The sequence below is a fragment of the Urocitellus parryii genome, chromosome 9 (genome assembly GCF_045843805.1).
Source record: "Urocitellus parryii isolate mUroPar1 chromosome 9, mUroPar1.hap1, whole genome shotgun sequence".
In the NCBI taxonomy this organism is placed as follows: Eukaryota; Metazoa; Chordata; class Mammalia; order Rodentia; family Sciuridae; genus Urocitellus; species Urocitellus parryii.
Genome location: NC_135539.1, coordinates 30,299,142 through 30,322,564, shown reverse-complemented (window position 1 = coordinate 30,322,564; position 23,423 = coordinate 30,299,142). Strand labels below are relative to the sequence as shown.

Genomic DNA, 23,423 nt, shown 5'->3' with positions numbered 1-23,423 from the left:
TTTGTATGTAGCCTTTTGATGGTGTCTTTTGTTTCCTTGCTTGAAATTGATCTTTTTAACCTGTGAATGTGATCCTGATTCAGTTTGGGTAGATCATGACTCTAGAAATTTATTGATGTCTGTGATATTTTCTATTTAATTGGAGTATAAATTTTCAAAATAGCTTCTAATTATCTTCTGTATTTCAGAAGTGTCCATCATGATATTTCCTTTTTCATCACAGATTTTAGTAATTTAAGATTTCTCTCTCTCTCTCTTTCTCTTTGTTAGTGTGGCTAAGCATTTATAAATTTTTTTTTCAAAGAACCAACTTTTTGTTTTCTCAATTTTTTCAGTTGTTTCTTTTGTTTCAATTTCATTGATTTCAGCTCCAATTTTAATTATTTCCTGTCTTCTACTACTTTGGGTTTTGATTTGTTCTTGTTCTGGGGGGGCTTTGAGATGTAATGTTAGGTCATTTATTTGGTGACTTTTCTTCTTTTAAGGAATGAACTCCATGCAATGAACTTTCTTCTTAGTACTGCCTTCATAGTGTCTCAGAGATTTCTATATGTTGTATCAGTGTTCTCCTTTACCTTTAAGAATTTTTAAATCTCCTCTCTGATATCTTCTTCTATCTCTTGCTCATTCAATAGCATTATTTTTTAGTTTCCAGGTGTTGGAGTACCTTCTATTTTTCATTTTATCATTGATTTCTAATTTAATTCCATTATCTGATAGAATGCAGATTACTATCTCTGTTTGTTTGTATTTGCTAAGATTTGCTTTGTGGCATAATATATGGTATATTTTAGAGAAGAATCCATGTGCACTTGAGAAGAAAGTGTATTTACTCCTTAATGGGTGAAATATTCTCTATTTGTCTATTAAGTCCAAGTTATTGGTTGCATTATTGAGTTCTATAGTTTCTTTGTTTAGCCTTTGTTTGGAAGAGCTATTATATCTATACTGGTTAAAGTCATCCAGTATCATTGTGTTGTGGTCTATTTTACTCTTGAAATTGAGAAGAGTTTGATGAATGTAGATGTTCCATTGTTTGGGGGTATATGTATTTACTAGGGAGTGCTGCCCTGTATAGCAATTTAATGTTTACCTAATAAAGTAACTGTCAGTATGTTTTCCACAAAAGCCATACCCATCTCAAGTTCCCACCTGGAATGCACAAGTGCTGCTGTTTCTCTCTATCCTTTCCAACACTTACTTTTTCCCATTGTTTTGTTTCTAGCTATCCTCCTGGGTGTATTGTGGCATCTCATTGTGGGTTTCATTTTAATTTTTATAAACTAATATGTTGAACAAGTTGAGCTATTTTTATGTCTTCTTTCTATAAAGGTCTTTTCAAGTCACAATTGTATTTCTGTTTGTAGGCGAGTTGTAAGATTTCTTTATTCTGGATACAGACTCCTGATGTGATGTGTTTTGCAATTTTTTTCTCCTCATCTACAGGTCTGGTTTGACTTTTTGATTGTATATTTGGAAGTACCATCTTTTTATATTTATAACATATAATTTTTTATAGAGAGAGAGAGAGAGAATTTTTTAATATATATTTTTTAGTTTTTGGCGGACACAACATCTTTGTTTGTATGAGGTGATGAGGATCGAACCCAGTCCACATGCACGCCAGGCAAGCTCGCTACTGCTTGAGCCATATCCTCAGCCCAAATTTTTGTGTTTTTATTCCCTTCTTTTGGCTTCACAATCTTAGACTCCAGATCTAAAATTGTAAAGGTTTAATTTCTTGCTTTTTTCCTAAGAGTTGGTTTAATTTTATATTTACATCTTCAGTCCATTTTTAGTTGGATGTTTTTTACAGTATTAATTCAGGGCCCAACTTTAATCTTTTTCATGTCTCTGTCCAAATGAACCAAAAGCATTTATTGAAAAGAGTGGTTTTTCCATTTTTCACTGTCATGGCACCTTTCTCAAAATTCTTTGAACCATAGAAAGGTGGGATTATTTCTTATCAATACTACAATTCTTCTGTCAGTTTTTTTGTCTTTGAATTTTAAGATCACATCTTTTATAAAGAATAACAACTTGACTTCTCTTTTTCCTATTCCTTTTATTTCATTCTTTGACCTCATTGCTCAAAGATTTCAGTTGATATATTGACTAAGAGTGGTGACAGTGGACAACTTTGTCTTATTCCTTATTTTAAAGAAAATGCTTTTAGTTTTTTCTTGTCCATATGCTGTTTGGGATTTTCATAGATGACATTAATGATGTTGAAGAAATTTCCTCCTATTCTTTGCTACTTCAGTGGTTTTAATTTTTGACCAGTGCATTATAATTACACATAATATTGAGCTTCATTCTGACATGATTATACAAGAATGGAATATAATTTGCTTTAATTCAGTCTCTAGTACTTCCCCTGTCCCTCTCCTCTCCCTCTAACCTGTTCCCTTTCCTTTAGTCTACTGGTCTTTATTCTATTTATTTATCATTCTTTTTAATCAATGCATTATGGATATGCAAAAAGATGAAATTCAATGCCTGAAAGCTAGGCGAACCTGCAACCCACGGGAGGGTCAGGTCCAGCAACCTACCAAGTGAGAGAACAGCTACGCACGCCTGCAGGGAACGCAGTCAGGACCCACAAGTAGGACAGGGCCGGCGGCTTGCTGAAGGGCAGGCCCGTCCCCTCCCCCAGTGTCTACAAGGTAGGCGGGGCTGTGACCACTGGCAGATCGGGCCGAGCGGCCTGCTGGGGGGTGGAACCGGCCCCTCCCCCAGTGCCTGCAAGCTAAGCGAACCTTCGACCCATCGGGAGGTCAGGCCCAGCAACCTGCGGAGTGACAGAGGTGCCCCTCGTGCCTGCTGGGTAAGCGGACCTTTGACTGACCAGAAGAGCAGACCTAGGGCCTGCCAGCGTAACAGACGGATCACACAAATTGGAGGAGGATCACAGCCACTACCTGCCCTGCAAGGTGATCTTTCAACCATACAAGAGCAATATAAATAAATAGAGGGAAAATTTCAAAAACACAACAGTTTCACCAAGCAGAAAGAAACGCCAGCAGTATGAAAAGACAAGGAAAGAAAGGACCACAGGCAATGCAGGTCAACTCAACTTTAGAAGAGGTAATAGGTGCAACAGATGGAATGTCAGATAGAGAGGTCAGGATATACATGCTTCAGATGATCTGGAGTCTCAAGGAAGACATGAGACAGCAAAATCAGATAATGAAAGACCACATTGACAAACAAATCCAGGAAGTAAAAGATCAATTTCACAGGGAGATAGAGGTAATAAAAAACAAACAAATAGAAATCCTAGAAATGCAGGAAACAATAAACCAACTTAAAAACTCAATTGAGAATACTACCAGCAGAGTAGATCACCTAGAAGAGAGAACATCAGACAATGAAGACAAAGTATTTCAACTGGAAAAGAACATAGACAGCTCAGCAAGTCTGCTAAGAAACCATGAGCAGAACATCCAAGAACTATGGGATAATATCAAAAGACCAAACTTAAGAGTCATTGGGATACAGGAAGGCACAGAGCTCCAAACCAAAGAAATAAACAATCTGTTCAGTGAAATAATAAGTTCAGTGAAAACTTCCCAGACTTGAAGAATGAGACAGAATCCCAAATCTTAGAAGCCTACAGGACGCCGATGGTGCAAAATCATAAGAGATCCACACCTAGACACATTATAATGAAGATGTCAAACATACAGAATAAGGAGAGAATTTTAAAAGCTACAAGAGAAAGGAAGCAGATTACATTTAGGGGTAAACCAATCAGAATAACAGCTGATCTCTCAACACAGACTCTAAAAGCTAGAAGATCCTGGAATAACATATTTCAAACGCTAAAAGAAATTGGGTTCCAACCAAGAATCGTGTATCCGGCGAAATTAAGCTTCAGGATGGAAGATGAAATTAAAACATTCCATGATAAACAAAAGTTAAAAGAATTTGCAGCTAGAAAACCATCTCTTCAAAAAATCCTTGGCAAAACACTACAGGAAGAGGAAATGGAAAACAATAATGAAAACCAACAGTGGGAGGTAGGACAGTAAAGGGGGGAAAACAAATCAGGTTTAATACCATTAATAAACAAATATGGCTGGAAGAACAAACCATATCTCAATAATAACCCTAAATGTTAATGGCTTAAACTCACCAATTAAGAGACACAGGCTAGTAGAATGGATCACAAAACAAGACCCAACAATATGCTGCCTACAGGAGACGCATCTGATAGGAAAAGATATTCATAGACTGAAGGTGAAAGGTTGGGAAAAATCATACCACTCATATGGACTGCGGAAACAAGCAGGAGTGTCCATACTCATATCCAATAAAATAGATTTCAAGCCAAAGTTAATCAAAAGGGATAAAGAAGGACACTTCATACTGCTCAAGGGAACCATACACCAACAAGACATAACAATCATAAATATATACGCCCCAAATAATGGTGCAGCTGTGTTCATCAAGCAAATTCTTCTCAAGTTCAAGAGTCTAATAGACCACCATACAATAATCATGGGAGACTTCAACTCACCTCTCTCACCACTCGACAGATCTACCAAACAAAAGTTAAATAAGGAAACTATAGAACTCAACAACACAATCAACAACCTAGACTTAATTGACATATATAGACTATACCACCCAACATCAAGTAGTTACACTTTTTTCTCAGCAGCACATGGAACCTTCTCAAAAATAGACCATATATTATGTCACAGGGCAACTCTTAGACAATATAAAGGGGTAGAGATAATACCATGCATCTTATCTGATCATAATGGAATGAAACTGAAAATCAATGATAAAAGAAGGAAGGAAAAATCAAGCATCACTTGGAGAATGAACAATAGGTTGCTGAATGATCAATGGGTTTTAGAAGACATCAAGGAGGAAATTAAAAACTTCCTAGAGTCAAATGAAAACACAGACACAACATATCGGAATCTATGGGACACATTGAAAGCAGTTCTAAGAGGAAAATTCATTGCTTGGAGTTCATTCCTCAAAAAAAGAAAAAACCAACAAATAAATGATCTCATACTTCATCTCAAAATCCTAGAAAAAGAAGAGCAAAACAATAGCAAAAGAAGTAGAAGGCAAGAAATAATTAAAATCAGAGCTGAAATTAATGAAATTGAAACAAAAGAAACAATTGAAAAAATTGACAAAACTAAAAGTTGGTTCTTTGAAAAAATAAATAAAATTGACAGACCCTTAGCCATGCTAACAAAGAGAAAAAGAGAGAGAACCCAAATTACTAGCATACGGGATGAAAAAGGCAATATCACAACAGACACTTCAGAAATACAGAAGATAATTAGAAATTATTTTGAATCCTTATACTCCAATAAAATAGAAGATAGTGAAGGCATAGATAAATTCCTTAAGTCTTATGATCTGCCCAGATTGAGTCAGGAGGATATAGACAACCTAAACAGACCAATAACAATAGAGGAAATAGAAGAAACCATCAAAAGATTACCAACTAAGAAAAGCCCAGGACCGGATGGGTATACAGCAGAGTTTTACAAAACCTTTAAAGAGGAACTAACACCAATACTTTTCAAGCTATTTCAGGAAATAGAAAAAGAGGGAAAACTTCCAAATTCATTCTACGAAGCCAACATCACCCTGATTCCGAAACCAGACAAAGACACTTCAAAGAAAGAAAACTACAGACCAATATCTCTAATGAACCTTGACGCAAAAATCCTCAATAAAATTCTGGCGAATCGGATTCAGATACATATCAAAAAAATTATACACCATGATCAAGTAGGATTCATCCATGGGATGCAAGGCTGGTTCAATATACGGAAATCAATTAATGTTATTCACCACATCAATAGACTTAAAAATAAGAACCATATGATCATCTCGATAGATGCAGAAAAAGCATTCGACAAAGTACAACATCCCTTTATGTTCAAAACTCTAGAAAAATTAGGGATAACTGGATCATACCTCAACATTGTAAAAGCAATCTATGATAAGCCACAGGCCAGCATCATTCTGAATGGAGAAAAATTGAAGGCATTCCCTCTAAGATCTGGTACAAGACAGAGATGCCCTCTCTCACCACTTCTGTTCAACATAGTCCTTGAAACACTGGCCAGAGCAATTAGACAGACGAAAGAAATTAAAGGCATAAAAATAGGAAAAGAAGAACTTAAATTATCACTATTTGCAGATGATATGATTCTATACCTAGCAGACCCAAAAGGGTCTACAAAGAAGCTATTAGAGCCAATAAATGAATTCAGCAAAGTGGCAGGATATAAGATCAACACGCATAAATCAAAGGCATTCCTGTATATCAGCGACAAATCCTCTGAAACGGAAATGAGGACAACTACTCCATTCACAATACCCCCCCAAAAAATAAAATACTTGGGAATCAACCTAACAAAAGAGGTGAAAGATTTATACAATGAAAATTACAGAACCTTAAAGAAAGACATAGAAGAAGACCTTAGAAGATGGAAAAATATACCCTGCTCATGGATAGGCAGAACTAACATCATCAAAATGGCGATATTACCAAAAGTCCTATATAAGTTCAATGCAATGCCAATCAAAATCCCAACAGCATTTCTTGTAGAAATAGATAAAAGAATCATGAAATTCATATGGAACAATAAAAGACCCAGAATAGCAAAAACAATACTAAGCAGGAAGTGTGAATCAGGCGGTATAGCGATACCAGACTTCAAACTATACTACAGAGCAATAGTAACAAAAACAGCATGGTACTGGTACCAAAACAGGCGGGTGGACCAATGGTACAGAATAGAGGACACAGTAACCAATCCACAAAACTACAACTATCTTATATTTGATAAAGGGGCTAAAAGCATGCAATGGAGGAAGGATAGCATCTTCAACAAATGGTGCTGGGAAAACTGGAAATCCATCTGCATCAAAATGAATCTGAATCCCTATCTCTCGCCATGCACAAAAGTTAACTCAAAATGGATCAAGGAGCTTGATATTAAATCAGAGACACGGCATCTGATAGAAGAAAAAGTTGGCTATGATCTACATACTGTGGGATCAGGCTCCAAATTCCTCAATAGGACACCCATAGCGCAAGAGTTAACAACTAGAATCAACAAATGGGACTTACTCAAACTAAAAAGTTTTTTCTCAGCAAAAGAAACAATAAGAGAGATAAACAGGGAGCCTACATCCTGGGAACAAATCTTTACTCCACACACTTCAGATAGAGCCCTAATAACCAGAATATACAAAGAACTCAAAAAATTAGACAATAAGATAACAAATAACCCAATCAATAAATGGGCCAAGGACCTCAATAGACACTTCTCAGAGGAGGACATACAATCAATCAATAAGTACATGAAAAAATGCTCACCATCGCTAGCAGTCAGAGAAATGCAAATCAAAACCACCCTAAGATACCATCTCACTCCAGTAAGATTGGCAGCCATTAGGAAGTCAAACAACAATAAGTGCTGGAGAGGATGCGGGGAAAAGGGCACTCTTGTTCATTGCTGGTGGGACTGCAAATTGGTGCAGCCAATTTGGAAAGCAGTATGGAGATTTCTTGGAAAGCTGGGAATGGAACCACCATTTGACCCAGCTATTCCCCTTCTCGGTCTATTCCCCAAAGACCTAATAAGAGCATGCTACAGGGACACTGCTACATCGATGTTAATAGCAGCACAATTCAGGATAGCAAGATTGTGGAATCAGCCTAGATGCCCTTCAATAGATGAATGGATAAAAAAATGTGGCATTTATACACAATGGAGTATTACTCTGCATTAAAAAATGACAAAATCATAGAATTTGGAGGGAAATGGATGGCATTAGAGCAGATTATGCTAAGTGAAGCTAGTCAATCTTTAAAAAACAAATACCAAATGACTCCTTTGATATAAGGGGAGGAAACAAGGACAGGGTAGGGACGAAGAGCTTGTGACGAAGATTTACATTAACAGGGTTGAGAGGTGGGAGGGAAAGGAAGTGAGAAGGGAAATCGCATGGTAATGGAAGGCGATCCTCAGGGTTATACAAAATGACATATAAGAGGAAAGGAGGGGTAAGACAAGATAATACAAATGGAAGAAATGATTTACAGTAGAAGGGGTAGAGAGAGAAAAGGGGAGGGGAGGGGAGGGGAGGGGGGATAGTAGAGAATAGGACAGACAGCAGAATACATCAGACACTAGAAAGGCAATATGTCAATCAATGGAAGGGTTACTGATGTGATACAGCAATCTGTATACGGGGTAAAATTGGGAGTTCATAACCCACTTGAATCAAACTGTGAAATATGATGTATTAAGAACTATGTAATGTTTTGAATGACCAACAATAAAAAAAATAAAATAAAAAAAATAAAAAAAAAGATGAAATTCACTGTGGTGAATTATGTGCCCCCTTTATGTCACCCCAGAGCTCATGGATATTCTGATCATGGTTTCCTCTTGTTTCCCTTAATGCTGACTGAGGTTTATATGTTTCAAGTGTGAAGTTTTATCTTCCAGGTGACCTAATATATTTGCAAGAATTCAGCTAAATTTTTATTTGATTTATTGAGATTTTTATTTCTCAAATTTGTTTGGTCTTTTCAGAATATCTTTCACATCCTGTGTTCTCACCCAGAGTTCATTCCTTAGATCATGTCTTAGTTTATTGATAATGTTAACAATCAACTTTTAAAATTATTTGCTTGGGATTTCATCAACTGCAATATCTGTGAATTTACTATTGGAGGATAATAAGCTTTTGGAGACAGGATGACAGCCTGTTTGCTGAGGTTCTGTATTTGTGTATATGTTGAGATGGATTCCTTTTGCTCATGTATGTGGGGAAGTTTAATGAATATTTATTTCATCATTTTAAGCCCCGATATGAAGATATATCTTAACTTTAACACATCTAATCAATGTAATCAGTCTTGGGCTCAAGAACAAGTACCACTTTCAGAAAATCAGTGTCAGTAACAGTAATAACTTAATAGCAAATCATGTATCAACATATACTATAGCATTTATTAGTAATGAGCTCTGCAACTCTATTAACCAAAGAGAAAAGTAAGTGAGGAGTAGCATAGAGTAGGTGGAAAAGCTTAAGCATTAGCAATATAGTATGGCAAACTGTATTAGAAGGATAAAGCATAAAGAAAATAAAAAGAAAAATAAAGAAAAATTGGGAGAGGGAGGAGAGAAAAAACAATGAAGCACAGGAGAATGGAGTGGAGGTGAAAGAGAAGCAGAATTGACATGGGATCCATTTCATTCAAAAAATAAATAAAATTATATGAATTCTAAAAATACATAATGAGAAGACACTGGGAGTTTATCTCCAATAGTGAATGCAAGACCACTCATAGAGCTTCAGTTTTATTCCTGTTGAAGCTTTAAATTTGCAGACATTGGTTTGTGGGGTTTTGATTTTAGAATCTCCCAGTTATAAAGGGTTTTATGTGACACCAATGTCATGCTGTTTGTCTTTTTTCAGCTCTGGCCCAAGCTGGCCAAACTTGATGGAGGAGTCTGTGTGCTGAGCTCTGACCCCTCTGCCTGGCAGCATCTGCTGTGGGAGTATTGTATGATTCAGAGCAGACTTCAGTTTAAAAATGGCTTTGTTCTTATGACTGGGGTAGGAATGTGAGTGTGGTAGGGTTGTTGGTCAACTTCTAGAAAACAAAGAGAATCAGCACAGGATGTGGGTGTCTCACACCCCTCCTTCAGAAAGCCTGAGTCCCTGTGCTGGGTTGTGTGTGTGAAATGTTTCCCTCCATCCCTCAGACCCTCTGGAGCTTGGGGAGGTGGCACAGGTGCTGTGGGATGCTATCACAGGCCCAGGGTTTTCAACCTGACCCTGATCTGTCCTATTTCCATCTCCTGCAGCCATGGTCAGACTGCCAATTTCAAATCAAAGTGCCCTTTACATTTTACTCTGCAGACTGTCAGACAGCTGCAGCTTTCCCCACAAAGCTTCTCCTTTTCTGTGTTGTAGTCCCACTCCTGTGTCCAGATTGATGCATGATCTGGACACCCGCCAATACAGTAAAAGATAAGGATTAGGTGGCCATTTTTCTTGGTATTCAAAAAGAAAATATACCAGAAACAATACAAAAAGGAGCAAAAAGTGAAAAATGAGTGAAACATGAAAAGCAAGGGTAAATGGCAGGGATTCCTAGTCTCCCTCCCAGGAAGTACTAACAGAGAATGTCTTTAGCTGATGCCACTTCCCCACTTTTACTCTCTGCTGGAGAGTGCCTGGTCTCTCTGTTGAGCTAGCTCTGATGAGCTTATTTTCTTCTCAGATGATGATTTTGTTGGACAGCAGCACCATTCATCTTAAACTGGGTGGGAGTAATTTGGGCCCATTGGGGAGGAGCTTCCTCTCCCCCATGGAACCAATGCACACCCAGAACTGCTGCCATCTATCCCATGAATTAATTCTCTTTGTATTCTAAAAGTTGATATTTTTGGATTTTGCCTGATTGCTAGTTTTCTGGGTTGCTTGCTATCATTTCCCCACAGTCTTCCCATCTCCCCACAGAACTGTTGTTTTAATTCAGTCTCCAGGGACTGCTGGGTTATTGTGAGTTCTGCTGATACACCATTTTTTCTGACCTCCAAGTCTGATTTTTTTGTTGTATATAATTCTTTTTATATGATACTGGTTTTAATTTGCTAATACTAGTTGAGATTTTGCATCCATAATTATAAGATATGTCAGTGTGTAGTTGTCCTGTGTTATCTTTGTGTTAAGTCTTATGATTAGGTTAACATGGGCATTTTAGGATCTTTTACAAGTGTTCACTGTATTCTATATTAGAAAATACTAGATATTTCTATGAAATTTTGTGAAGAAGTAAAGAATTGGTATTAGTTCTTTGAATATTTGGTGGAATTGTCCATGGAACATCTGGACCTGAGCTGCTCTTTGTATAAAAGTTCTTAATTTCTATTTTAATCTCATCATGTGTTGTATGTCTATGTATATCGTCTATTATTTTTTCTGTCAGATTCTGTTGTTTGTGTTTTTCTAGGAATTTGTCCATTTCATTTAAGTTATGTAATTTGTATAGTTGTTGTGATAATCTGATTGTTAAAATATCTTTATACTTCTTTCTATGTTTATAATGTCAGTATTTCCTATTTTTCATTTTGAATACTAGTAACTGTAGTCTTTACTTCTGGCTCAGTCTAGCTATTACTGTGGCAACATTGCTGATATTTTTCAAATAATTGCTTTTGTTTTTATTCATTTCTTCTATTGACATTATTTTCTCTTTGATTAGCTTTCACTTTGGTCCTTAATATTTTCTTCCTTCTGTTTTCTTTACGTTTAATTTGTTCTCTTTTTTTTCATGATTTATTGTGTGAAGTTTGTTCATTTGCGATCTTTGTTTTTATTTAATACATAACAATTTTCTGCTACACAATAATGGCTTTTTCTTCTGTCCATAAGTTTAATATATTATTCCTTCTTTTTTCCACTCCGTACTTTATCTATATCACTTTATATTTCTTTTTTCATCCACTGTTTATTTAGGTGAATATTGATCAATTTTCCCATACATTGAGTTTCCCAATTTTCTTTCTAATAATGTCTTCTGGATTCCTCCTCTGGTGGATTCTCTTTATCCCATCCTGACTGCTCTTTCTTGAAGAGCATGATTAACCACAGTCCCAGACTAAATCCTAGTATTATCCAAAGACACTCTATTCAAGTACATGAAGAGGAAAGGGGTCAGGGTTTTCATCTTGCTCCTTTGGTCACTCCACACAGGCACAAGGGGCCACTGATATCACTGCTATGATGCTGGCCCTATATATGACCTCCTCTTGCTCAGCCAGGGGCCTGGAGCCCAATCAGTGGTCCTAACAGGAACAGTTCCTCTTTAGGAACCCTTATGACTTCCACTTTTCTGATTGGTAGAAAAGATGTAATTGCTCCAGGTAAATTTTACATTTTTCACTGAAGTGTCCTTTGTTTTTTCTTTCCCCTTCAGCAATCTTTCCATTCCTTACTCTGATTTATGAGGCAATGAATATCTCTATTTCCAAAGGATGTCACAAATGTTTTAAAGAAAGCTATAAACAGAATGAAAGAAAGTCGCCTTCAAGAGAAACAACAGGTAAAATCCGGTGGTGGTTACAGAGGAGGTTAATTTTTGATAACTTATTTGCCTGTGGGTGTTTGACTTCCATACTTCTTTGCATATTTTTAAAAGGTAGATGAAGAACTCTTAGTTGAGAATAGTAGATGGTTTTCATTTGGGGAGAATAAAGAATTTAGCATCTGGTAATTGAGTTACAAGAATGAATCAGAGAGGGAACTTAGAGTAAGATGTATTCCAAGCTTTTATAATAACATCAAAATGGACTCTACTCTCATACATAACTAAAAAGAACTAATAAAAAGATTAAAATAAATAAAATCATATATTTTAAATATTGGAAAAATAGTGAACCAAAGAGAAAACATTTACAATTAAATGATGGGCATGGAATTCAGTTTGTCAAGGCAAAAATACTGCTGATAGAAAAAGTCCCAAATACTCTAAAAATGAGTCCTTGTACATTGTTGAGTGGAATGTAAATTAGAACAGCCTTTATGGAAAATTGTCTGGAGGGCCCTCAGAAATCAAATACAGGCCCATCATATGATCCAGCAATCTCACTACTGGTTATCTAGCCACAAAAAGTGAAATCAGTATGTCAAAGAGAGATATGTATTCCCATGTTTATTGCTGCACTATTTTAAAATTGTTCCTATTAATTGAGCCAAATAGATTTTGGAAATATCCATTATCAGAAAATGATAAATGCAATTAAAGATGTGTCTAAACTGACATAAACATCAAACAGCATATATATCAAAGTAATCAGGTACCTTGTTAATATGTGTATAGCTTAATGTTTTTATATATCAGTTGAAATGATTTTTTAATTAGAGGAAAAAAATTTTATTTTATCCCTTCTCTTCAATAGATAAAATTTCAACATAATATTTTTTTCCTGGTGCTTTAATTTTATCAGATTTTATATTGACAAAGAATCATTGCATTTCCAAACCTCTCACTTTACAAATTCTCCACAGAAGGCATCCTCAGCGTAGCAGGTACTGTCTGGCCCCTAATGGAGCAGGCATGGGTTCTTTAGGTGAAGGTTTGTTTCGTGTATGAAGGCCAGCACAAGGATGTGTGCAGGCCAGGGAGCCAGGATGGACCCTCCAGGTGTCAGTACAAGTTCATAGCTTCAAGCATGGTGGGATCTTTCAAGAAGCTTGCCCAAAATCTAATGATAAGCTCTATAAATGGCAGGAGATTAATCTGTGGCATCTTTGGTGAAGAATTAAGGCAGTAAAACAAAATATTGCAGTCAAGGACTTCTCCCTGAGAAAACAAATGTAACAGGAGACAAAGCCAACCACTCTCTGGCCAGGAGGCTGTGTTCAGAATCCACAGAGCTCACAAGCAGGGAGAGCAAAGACCAGTAGCTGTTGGACACCACAGCCAGTTTTCACTCAGGGAAACGTCCTAATCTCCAAAGTTTGTAGATGGATACTTTTCTTCACTGATGGCTTAGGAAACTCCAGCTGGACTTCTGTACTTAAAGAAGTCATAGTCCCAGAAGGGTAGATAAGTTCTGCACTCTTAATTTATTTCTGACTTCATACTTAACCTTCTATCTTTGAAATCACTCTGTTTCTAGCATTGGGTGGATTTTCTTCAGCTTATGATAAATTCTCAGAATTCCAAAGATGTGGAGTCTCATAAAGGTAACCAAGGTTGCTACCTTGTCTACTGATGGGGAAACTCAGTGGGAAGAGTTGTTCTTGAAATGTTCAGCAGGTTTCCCAGGAAGAAGAGCATTTCTACCAAGTTGCAGAAAGGCCATGCTTGGATATTATGTACAGTAGCCTGAGGAACTTTCTGGAAAGACACCTAGAGCCATATTCAATGTTGAAGCTGATATAAATAGTATTTCTTTCACTCACATGGTATTTTTATTCAACTTATTTTCTTAATATTTTTATTTGATGCTCAATTTCTCCCTTATTTGTCCACTGGAATCCCTTTCATGTAGGCTCTTGAGTTCTCTATTATTCTGTCACCTTTCCTTGTGATTGTTTAAAAAGTAGCCTCTGTTTATTCTGAGAAATTATACATCCATAACAATATTGAACTGAAAACATAGAGGTTCTCCATGTAGTCTTGAATACACTGCTTCACTCTTAATATCCACCACAAGAGAGTTATATTTGTCACAGTTCAGGAACCTGTATTGACACACTTCTATCATTCAAAGTCCACAAATTTCCTTAGAGTTTGCTCTTGGTCTTGTACATTCTCTGACATGTATTTACATTATAGGAACATACAGAATATTCTGTGCCCTTTTCATTTATTTTCCAAGTATTTTCTTGCTTTATGATTTAAGATATTCCAGGTTTCTGCTCTGTTTCTCCTGACAGCTTTGGAATCGGTGATTTTTCAATGGATCCCATTTCACTTCTAATTTTTGGTACCCATTGTCTTGACAATCATATGAAAAAATTACTGAATGTTGAACAATTAATTCTAGAGATGAGGGCTGGGCTTACTACAGCCTGCCAGTGTACATATTTTTTTAAATATCTTTATTTTTTAGTAGTAGGTGTACACAATATTTTATTTTATTTTTATGTGGTGCTGAGGATCAAACCCAGTGCCTCACGTGTGCTAGGTGAGTGCTTTACCACTGAGCCACAAATCTAGCCCCAGTGTACATAATTTTTTTAATATTCATTTTTGGGTTTTAGACGGACACATTATGTTCTTTTTATTTATTTATTTTTATGTGATGCTGAGAATCAAACCCAGGGCCTTGCACATGCGAGGTGAGCACTCTACCACTGAGCCATAACTCCAGCCCCTCCAGTGTACATATTTTTGTGTTCACATGTGTATATCCATCCATCCATCCATCCATCCATCCATCCATTCATCTATCCTATATGTATCTACCTAGTTCTATTCAGCTCTCTGTGATGATGGAAACAGTCTATATTTTAACTGTTTCAATATAATAACCATCAAACACATGTGCCTACTGACCATTTGACATGTGGCTAGTGCCACTGAGGAACTGAAGTGTATTGACTTTAATTAATTAAAATTTAAACATTCACATATGGTTGGTAGCTACAAATGCAAACATCCAACTTCAAACCTTGAATTTTTTTTTTTTTTGCGTTGGGGAGTGGGGTACCAGGGATTGAACTCAGGGGTACTCAACCACTGAGCCACATCTTCAGCCCTACTTTGTATTTTATTTAGAGACAGAGTCTCATTGAGTTATATAGCACCTTGTTGTTGCTGAGGACTCGTGAATATCTTGCCTCAGCCTCCCACTGGGATTACAGGTGTGTGCCACAGCACCTGGCCCAAACATTGACTTTATAGTACTACTTCATGGGGTTCAAACTCACTGGGATAAAAGATTTCATAATTAGATGCTCTCATGACATCATCATAGAAAAACATCATAGAAAAAATAATCAGTAAATCTGAACTCTGTATACCTTTCAAACACTTGTTTTGTGTATTCTGTTTTTATCTTGAATTGCATGTTTGGCATAGGGACCATGTAATTTCAGGGCCCCAGGTATCTAAATGTCCTGATGCATTCCAAGATACATGAGTTAATTTCATGATTGTGTTTAGCTTCTGTCAAGAGAAAAATCAACATAGAGGTAAGCTTCTATGAGAAGATCTGTTTGGTGTGCATGATGTAGAGCAGAAAGAGAGAATGTACTAAGGAAGGTGAAATTCAGTCGTGCCTGAATAAGTGTTGTGTTTTACTAAAACTGACCCACTTTTTCGCCACATGTGATGCCCACTGCAGCTCTATTGACAGTTTTCAATAGAATAGAATCATCACATTTTATGGAAGTTCATAAAATGTAAGTTCATATTTTGACTTGGTAGTTTTAGGATGGGTTTGAGATTCTGTGTTTCTAATAATTTCCCAAATGCTATTGATGCTGCTTGTCTATGAACCAGGCTTTCAGTAGCAACAGTCCTTTTACTGCCCAATATTTCCGTACATTTCCTCCAACATGCTTAGATTAAAGATTTTTCAATTTCCCACACACTGAAACCTTAGTATTAGAAACAATCAAATTAGTATTTCAGGCTATATGTTACCTAGAATAATTAAAATTGTCCTCCACAAGAATATCATCCACTTTTGTACTTATACAAAGTAGATTCATGATAATCTAAGGGACATATTGATCATACTGTGTATCTTAGATAGAAATGGTATCTCTTGAAATTACCTATCTTTGGTGGTGCTGAGAATGGCACAGTTAGTAGCCAAGTCCAAGTGTGGTGTAGACCTCAGAAAACTGGATTAAAAAAAAAGTTTTCCATTGTCTCCCTTTCAGATAGACACTAGACTGAAAACCACTCTGAGAATGACCCTGAACTGCTTTTCCATGGTCCTGCCTGGTGATCTGTGGGTTTTAATGGGATTTCTCTTCATCTATACCCTGATGTTTTTTTTTAAAGAGAGAGAGAGAGAGAAAATTTTTTAATATTTATTTTTCAGTTTTTTGGCAGACACAACACCTTTGTTTGTATGTGGTGCTGAGGATTGAACCCGGGCCGCATGCATGCCAGGCAAGCGCGCTACCACTTGAGCCACATCCCCAGCCCTATACCCTGATGTTGTGATTCTCTGGATTTACCTAAATTGTGTTTCTTCTTCCATTAGCCCTGTCTGATCTGGAGCTTGTGGCCCAATCAATTATCTTCATTTTTGCTGGCTATGAGACCACTAGCAGTGCTCATTCCTTCATTTTGTATGAACTGGCCAACCATCCTGATGCCCAGACCAAACTGCAGCAGGAGATTGATGCGGCTTTGCCCAATAAGGTGAGAAGATGGTACCTGGAGAGGGAGGAGAGATGCAGAGCCTCAACAAGACTGCCTCCTCATCACTTCCTAGGAGGCTTTACCCAAAATATAGTCACTGATTCTTTTTACCAGCTCTATTTGGAAAGGCTCTGAAGAAACAAATGAAGAAGAAAACAGCATTTTGGGGAAAATGTTATTCACAAAACTACAAGGAATTTTGAAAAGAATGAAATTTCAATTGTACCCATTACCAGTTACCATGATGATACCTAGGAAGTGTAAGCATGTGTCACTCAAGTGTCCAGATCATTGTCTCTGCTGAGCTGTGGCATGAGCTCCTGCCCTGCTGTCTGCTGAGTGATCCTGGGCTTGGTGGGCAGGCCAACTCTGCTCTGCCCCACACATATTCACACTCTAGTCATGTATTAGAGAGAAGAAGTCACGGGATGAGTCAGGTTTTCTGTCTCCTGAGCCAAACTCTTTACTTCTACCTTGTGTCCTCTCCAGTGACACACAGGCATTAGCTACATGTTGTGCCTGCTGTCCTCACACCTCTTCCTAAACAGAGTCTATTGGATATGAAGACACCTGGTCTCTGGGGCTGGCATGCCTGGTTTGGCAGAGAAGTGGGCACAAAGCCTCTTCTTCAGAGCTCACAATGAAGCCATGAAGAACAACAAGGAGAATGGTCCAGCAAGAGAGGGTGGGGCTGAGAGTGGCTTCTTGTCCTCCTTAGAATGTTCTCTGGAACTGAAATTGTGTGACATGGTGCCATCCAAACTTAGCCTTCTTTTGATGATATTAGGGTGGAAGTTACCAGTTTCTCCCACATTTTTACATGATGTAGTGTTATCTCTATTATATATATATATATAAAACCAAAGCAGGATTATTCAACTAAACCTGATGTAGAATGGTTATTTCCTTTTTTCTATGTTCTATTTATTTGAAATACATACATGAGTTTTCTAGTGAAAGGTGACAGTGTCTTTCACATATTTTGCCTGAGTGTAATTGTCATATTCTCTTTTTGGTGCTATTAGTCACTTTTCCTCACATGAGAAAAAGTAGTACATGATGCTGCTGAGAATATTACACACTGAATTTGGGATTGTCCCAAAGGTCTCTTATGTACATAACTGCTCTGCACTTCTCAATGGGCCATGGACATGGTTGTCAAATGGGCATGATTGTTATTACAATGCTTAGTCAATTGTAAGCACTACTCTCCTTCACCATTCTGAGTATATTTTGGGATCTTCTAACACTTTAATAATACAGCATGGACTGAGTTTAAAGTTAGTTTCAAACCTTAATTCCCCAAAATTGCATTTTTTCCCTTCAGGCACCTGTTATCTATGATACCCTGATGCAGATGGAGTACCTGGACATGGTAGTAAATGAAACTCTCAGGTTGTACCCAATTGGTGTCAGAATTGACAGAATCTGTAAGAAAGATATTGAAATCAATGGAGTATTTATTAGTAAGGGGACACTGGTGATGATACCAATCTTTGTTCTTCATCAAGACCCAAAGTATTAGCCAGAGCCTGAGGAGTTCCGCCCTGAAAGGTACAGGGACCCCGGGAAAGGGAACAAACTGGGCTAGGCTGATTCAAGCATATCATTGTATCTATTAGCATAGGTGACATACAGGTAACTGTGCAATCATTTTCATGTATGTCTTTTTATTTTAAGCTGTTTTCATGTTACAAACATGACATTTTCTTGCAAAATGCTATAAATTTGTGACAAGGAATAAAAAGGATGCTATATCCATCCAGTATCTCAAATTCTTTAAATAATCACAAGTTAATAATGTGATTATGTTCTCAGAAACATATTTCTGTATAAATATAGACTTTTTGCAAAACTAGATTGTATGATATTTATTTTATTTTGAACAAATGTTTAACAATAAATGGTAAATTCTCCATTATCACTTGATGACACTCTGTATGTACAGGTTTTGCATCTATGATTTCAACTAAATATAAACATTTTTCTTGTTTCCCTATAAACTGTCTAATACAATAAGTGTTTATAGAGTATGTACATTTTATTAGTTATTATATGCAATCCAGAGATGATTTAAAATATATTTCAGTATGTGCTTAGGGTATACAAATATTTCCTCATTATTTTTATAAGAGACATCATCACCCAAGATTTTGTCGTGGCCTGATGCTGAAACTAATCCTCCTCAGATATGGCACCATGACTGTGTTTGTGTGTATGCATGTGTGTGTGTGTGTGTGTGTGTGTGTGTGTATGTGTGTGTGTGTGTGTGTGTGTGTGCTTTCAAATTTTATGGAATGTGCCAAAACTGACATAACTGCTATATCATTTCATTTTATGTGTTTATGTTTTATATGTCTTATATTTTTTGTTTGTGTTGTTTCCTTTACTATCTCAATTTTACCATGATTCCTTTAAACAGCATTAATCTCATCTCAAAATGACTGAAAGATCCTATAGGTTAAGGGAGGAGGGTAGGTGGAAAAATTCCATAGCTTAATAATTCTCATAGCAAAACCACAGCTGGATTTCAATAAAAATCAGCCCAGAAAGGCATCCTTTACACCATTGCTTGGGAGTGTCTAAGGGACATTGTAAAACAATTAACTGTTGTGGTTTTAATGTTTTGTTGACTTGTCATCTATTGTGGAAACAGGTTCAGTAAGAAGAACCAGGACAGCATCGATCCTTATGTGTACATGCCCTTTGGAAATGGCCCCCGAAATTGCATTGGCATGAGGTTTGCTCTCATGAACATGAAACTTGCTCTTGTCAGATTAATGCAGAACTTCTCCTTTCAACCTTGTAAGGAAACACAGGTCAGTAGATTTTCATGTAAATGTTTTACTTGAAGATGTTTTCCAAACAGAGGGACCTAGTCACAGAAAAACATATGCTCATTCATCACTTAATTCTTAGATCTATAGTCCAATGAGTCTCTTTTGCATCATCTTTGAGATTTTAGAGTTCTTCACTGTGGGGGCTCTAAGTCTATGGCTTTATGAAGACCCAAGTATAAAAAACATATGGGCTCAATGCAGATTAGTGTGACATGTGTATGTGTGGACTGTGAACTTGAGCACAGAGTAAATTCAGCTTTAAGTCTCCTGGAGACACCCTGTGCACAGTCATAAGGTGTGGTTACCTCAGGATTATGATGTTTGAGTGAAGCTCTCCTCACTGGAACTTACACAACCTCCCTATTGATAGTGGTTCACTTCCAGGACTTGTGGGTTTAATATGCAACTTTTCCTTCTCAGTGTGCCATCTACATGAGAGAGGAGGGTAGAGATGGTTTCAGGGCCAATTGGCTGATATAAACGGGTTCTCTGACACACCAGGAATGGGGCAGATACTTTCTGCAAGCTCTGTCTTCTCCAGGCTGGTCTTCTCAATCTAAACAATAATTTGCTTCTTACTGAGAGCAAAAGAGTACTCTGTTGGAGATCTCCCCAGCCCTGTGGAGTGATTCTGGAAATGGCATGAGGATTTAGTCAAAACACTGAAGGGCTCAGAAGTTCCCCCATTTCCACTGGGCTTAGAAGCCAAGAGGAGATTCCCAAAGAGCAAAGCAAAGCATAATGGTCTTAAGGAATTAAGACCACTTCCATCATTCTACAGATTGAGTTCAACTGGAATAAGTGAACAGACCCTTTGGAAGTTGAAGACTGCTTATGACATTGAAGTGAATAAAACCTCCTCAGGGTTCTTTGTTAAGTTTCAGCAGGCACAAAATTAACTTTATACAGTTCTCTAAAAGTTTGCCTTAATGTGTAGGAATCTATTTTAAATTTTTGAAACTTTTTTTAATTTACAATTTTCTTAAAATCACTTTTTGTTTAGTTTATGGACCTTATGTATTTATATGTGGTGCTGAGAATAGAACCCAGTGCCTCACATGCTAGGGAAATGCTCTACCACTAAGCCACAACTCCAGTCCTTTATTTACAATTTTATCAATAAAGTGATAAGTCAATCTCATTTTGTCTCAGGCCTCGTATAAGAGATATTCATGAAATAATTTTCCACATAAATTAATAATTTTACTATCCCATCATGACACGTTAGAGAAGGAGTAGGAGGAGTTCAAGATACATGATACTAAAAGTAGTTTTCATGTTTGTAAAGCATGACTGTACTGAAGGCTGTGTGCAGAGATGGGCCAATAAGTGGAGCCTGAACTTCCCTAAGGATTTGTGCATTGTTGTCCTCAGAGCCTGGGAACCAGAACATCAGATAACAAAAATTTATTTTGTGAAAAAAACTCAAAATGAAGATAGACTCTATATTCCTCAATTGATGAATGATAAGAGATGCTGGACCTTTGCTGACCTTGCTCAGGGTCTGTGCAGAGGAATATTATCTAATTTGTGATGGAAAGTATGTGCCAATCTCAGTGCCACTCACCCATTCTGGGTCTAATGGTCTCTCTTCTCTCACTGCCAGTTACTACTGGCAACTCCTCCTGATCTCTGATCAGAGAATCAACAATTATCACCAAATTTGTCAACAACTTTTAATGAAAATGAGGGTGGTTGTGGTGGCTTTTTTAGTGACATTGATATATGATGTGTTCTTTGAAATATGTTACGATAAGTTTTATAATGAGAAAGTCAATAAAAATATCCTTATAAAATTTATCTGAAGCCTCTATGCCCATTTAAGGGGATATATAGTACTGAATCAGTGAAAGTCAAAACTCAATCTTTTGATCCTCATAATCACTGAATACATGGAGCTTTTTCAGAAATTCAAATTAAATAGTAAGATAGAGTTAACCCACTGTGAATTTTTGCATTGCTGGAAAAGTATATTTATAGTGTCCTTCTGCAATTTTTGAAGCACATAATTTGTAACACTCTACTGAGGTAGTTATTACTGTATCTCTAGTTTAGATTTCATATTCCCATCCTATCTCCCTTATTGATTCTGGAAAGCAAAAATCATATTTGTAGTCCATCTTCAATTCCCAACGTGATAACAAGCACAATAAGCATTGAATTAGAAAATGGCTGATAGTCAATCATTTTTATAGCAGGACTCCTCAGATTCAACTGGTATCAAAAGCTACACAGGATTTTTTTCATCTTATTCCTGCCCCATATCTTCCTTCCCTTTACTTCTCTTTCCCTTCCTGAATAATTCACTCCTAATGCCATTAGATGCAGTCCAGCAATGTGAGGGCACACTTTGTGGTAAAGGGGGAATAAATGGTGGCTTCAAGTCAGATATGAGATACAATTGGGAAGGAGTCCTCAGAATGGACAGCCTGCCTGAGTATGGGAGCCCAAGCAACCTAAGATGGGCTCCACAGACAGAGGTAGCCTGTCATAAACACTCGTTGACAAAATAGGGTAAAAAACACCTCGGTGAGCTAAGGAGGGCATGTGGTTTTAGAATAGGATGAATGGAATTTAGCTGTATAAAGAGAGATTGTTTAAAGAAGTAAATACATCAAGGACAATGAAATCCAGTTTTCATAGGAAATGTTGGTAAAGTGACTCTCTGGTTCAGGAAAGAAAACTGGAATTAGACCTGTGAAGGAGGACTGAAATGGAATGTATCACTGTGAATTCATGCTTTTCTAGATAGAAAAATAAACTAGTGTGTGTGTGTGTGTGTGTGTGTGTGTGTGTGTGTGTGTTTGGGTGTTTGCAGAAATTTAAATTCATACTTGTCTGCACTAATGGGACTGGGTAAAAGTGACATTTTAATAGCAAGGACCAATGGATCAGTCTTGGTGATCAGATCCTTGAATTAAAATACCATATTTCACTATAGGAAACAGGGTTAGTTAGATAAAAGACTGATTCCAGGTTAAAAATTGGGAAAGTCCAAACTGAACCTTTAACACCTTTTTGTGCAAAATGCAAGAACACATTCAAAAAAGGGAGGAAGGTGTCCCAGGTGTACCCAGGCCTATCCCACCTCCATCTTGGGCCCCTGTAAGCATCTCCATGGCCCTCCCCATGCAATAGCCTCCACCTTGGGACAATAGGTAGGGATTGGAGGCAGCTGCATCTCAGAACCGGCAGCCCAAAGTCACTGTAAGGCCCACTTTTTTAGCCCCATCTCTGAAAGTAGTTGCATCCATTTTGACACAACTTCACAGCTATCTTGAGTTATCTCCACTATTGCCACCACCTCATTTATTTACAGTAGCATTTATCATGGGGCATTGACTGGGGGCTAGAAGTCCAAAACCAAGGTGAGGTACAAGTAATCTTCAGGGTCACTATAAGATTATAGGGTAGAAACTGTAATAACTCAGATTTGCACTGCAATAAAGTAAGACACATAGACGACATGAAAAAACACACCAAGATACTACAATAATAGAATTCATGGAAAGTGCAGTTGATGAAATGTCAGAGAAGGAATTAAGAATATACATAATTAAAATGACCTACAAAGTAAAGAATGACCTAAATGATAAAACACAGGCAACCATTGATTACACCAACAAAGAGATAAGGGAGCAAATACAGATAGCTAAAGAGTACTTCAAGAAAGAGAGATT

At 37.2% G+C, this 23,423-nt stretch overlaps 1 pseudogene; it reads left to right on the top strand.

The window, feature by feature from the left end:
• Positions 1 to 20,223, top strand: part of LOC144256960 (cytochrome P450 3A9-like) — a 29,364-nt pseudogene extending 9,141 nt beyond the window's left edge.
• Positions 20,224 to 23,423: the final 3,200 nt, after the last annotated feature.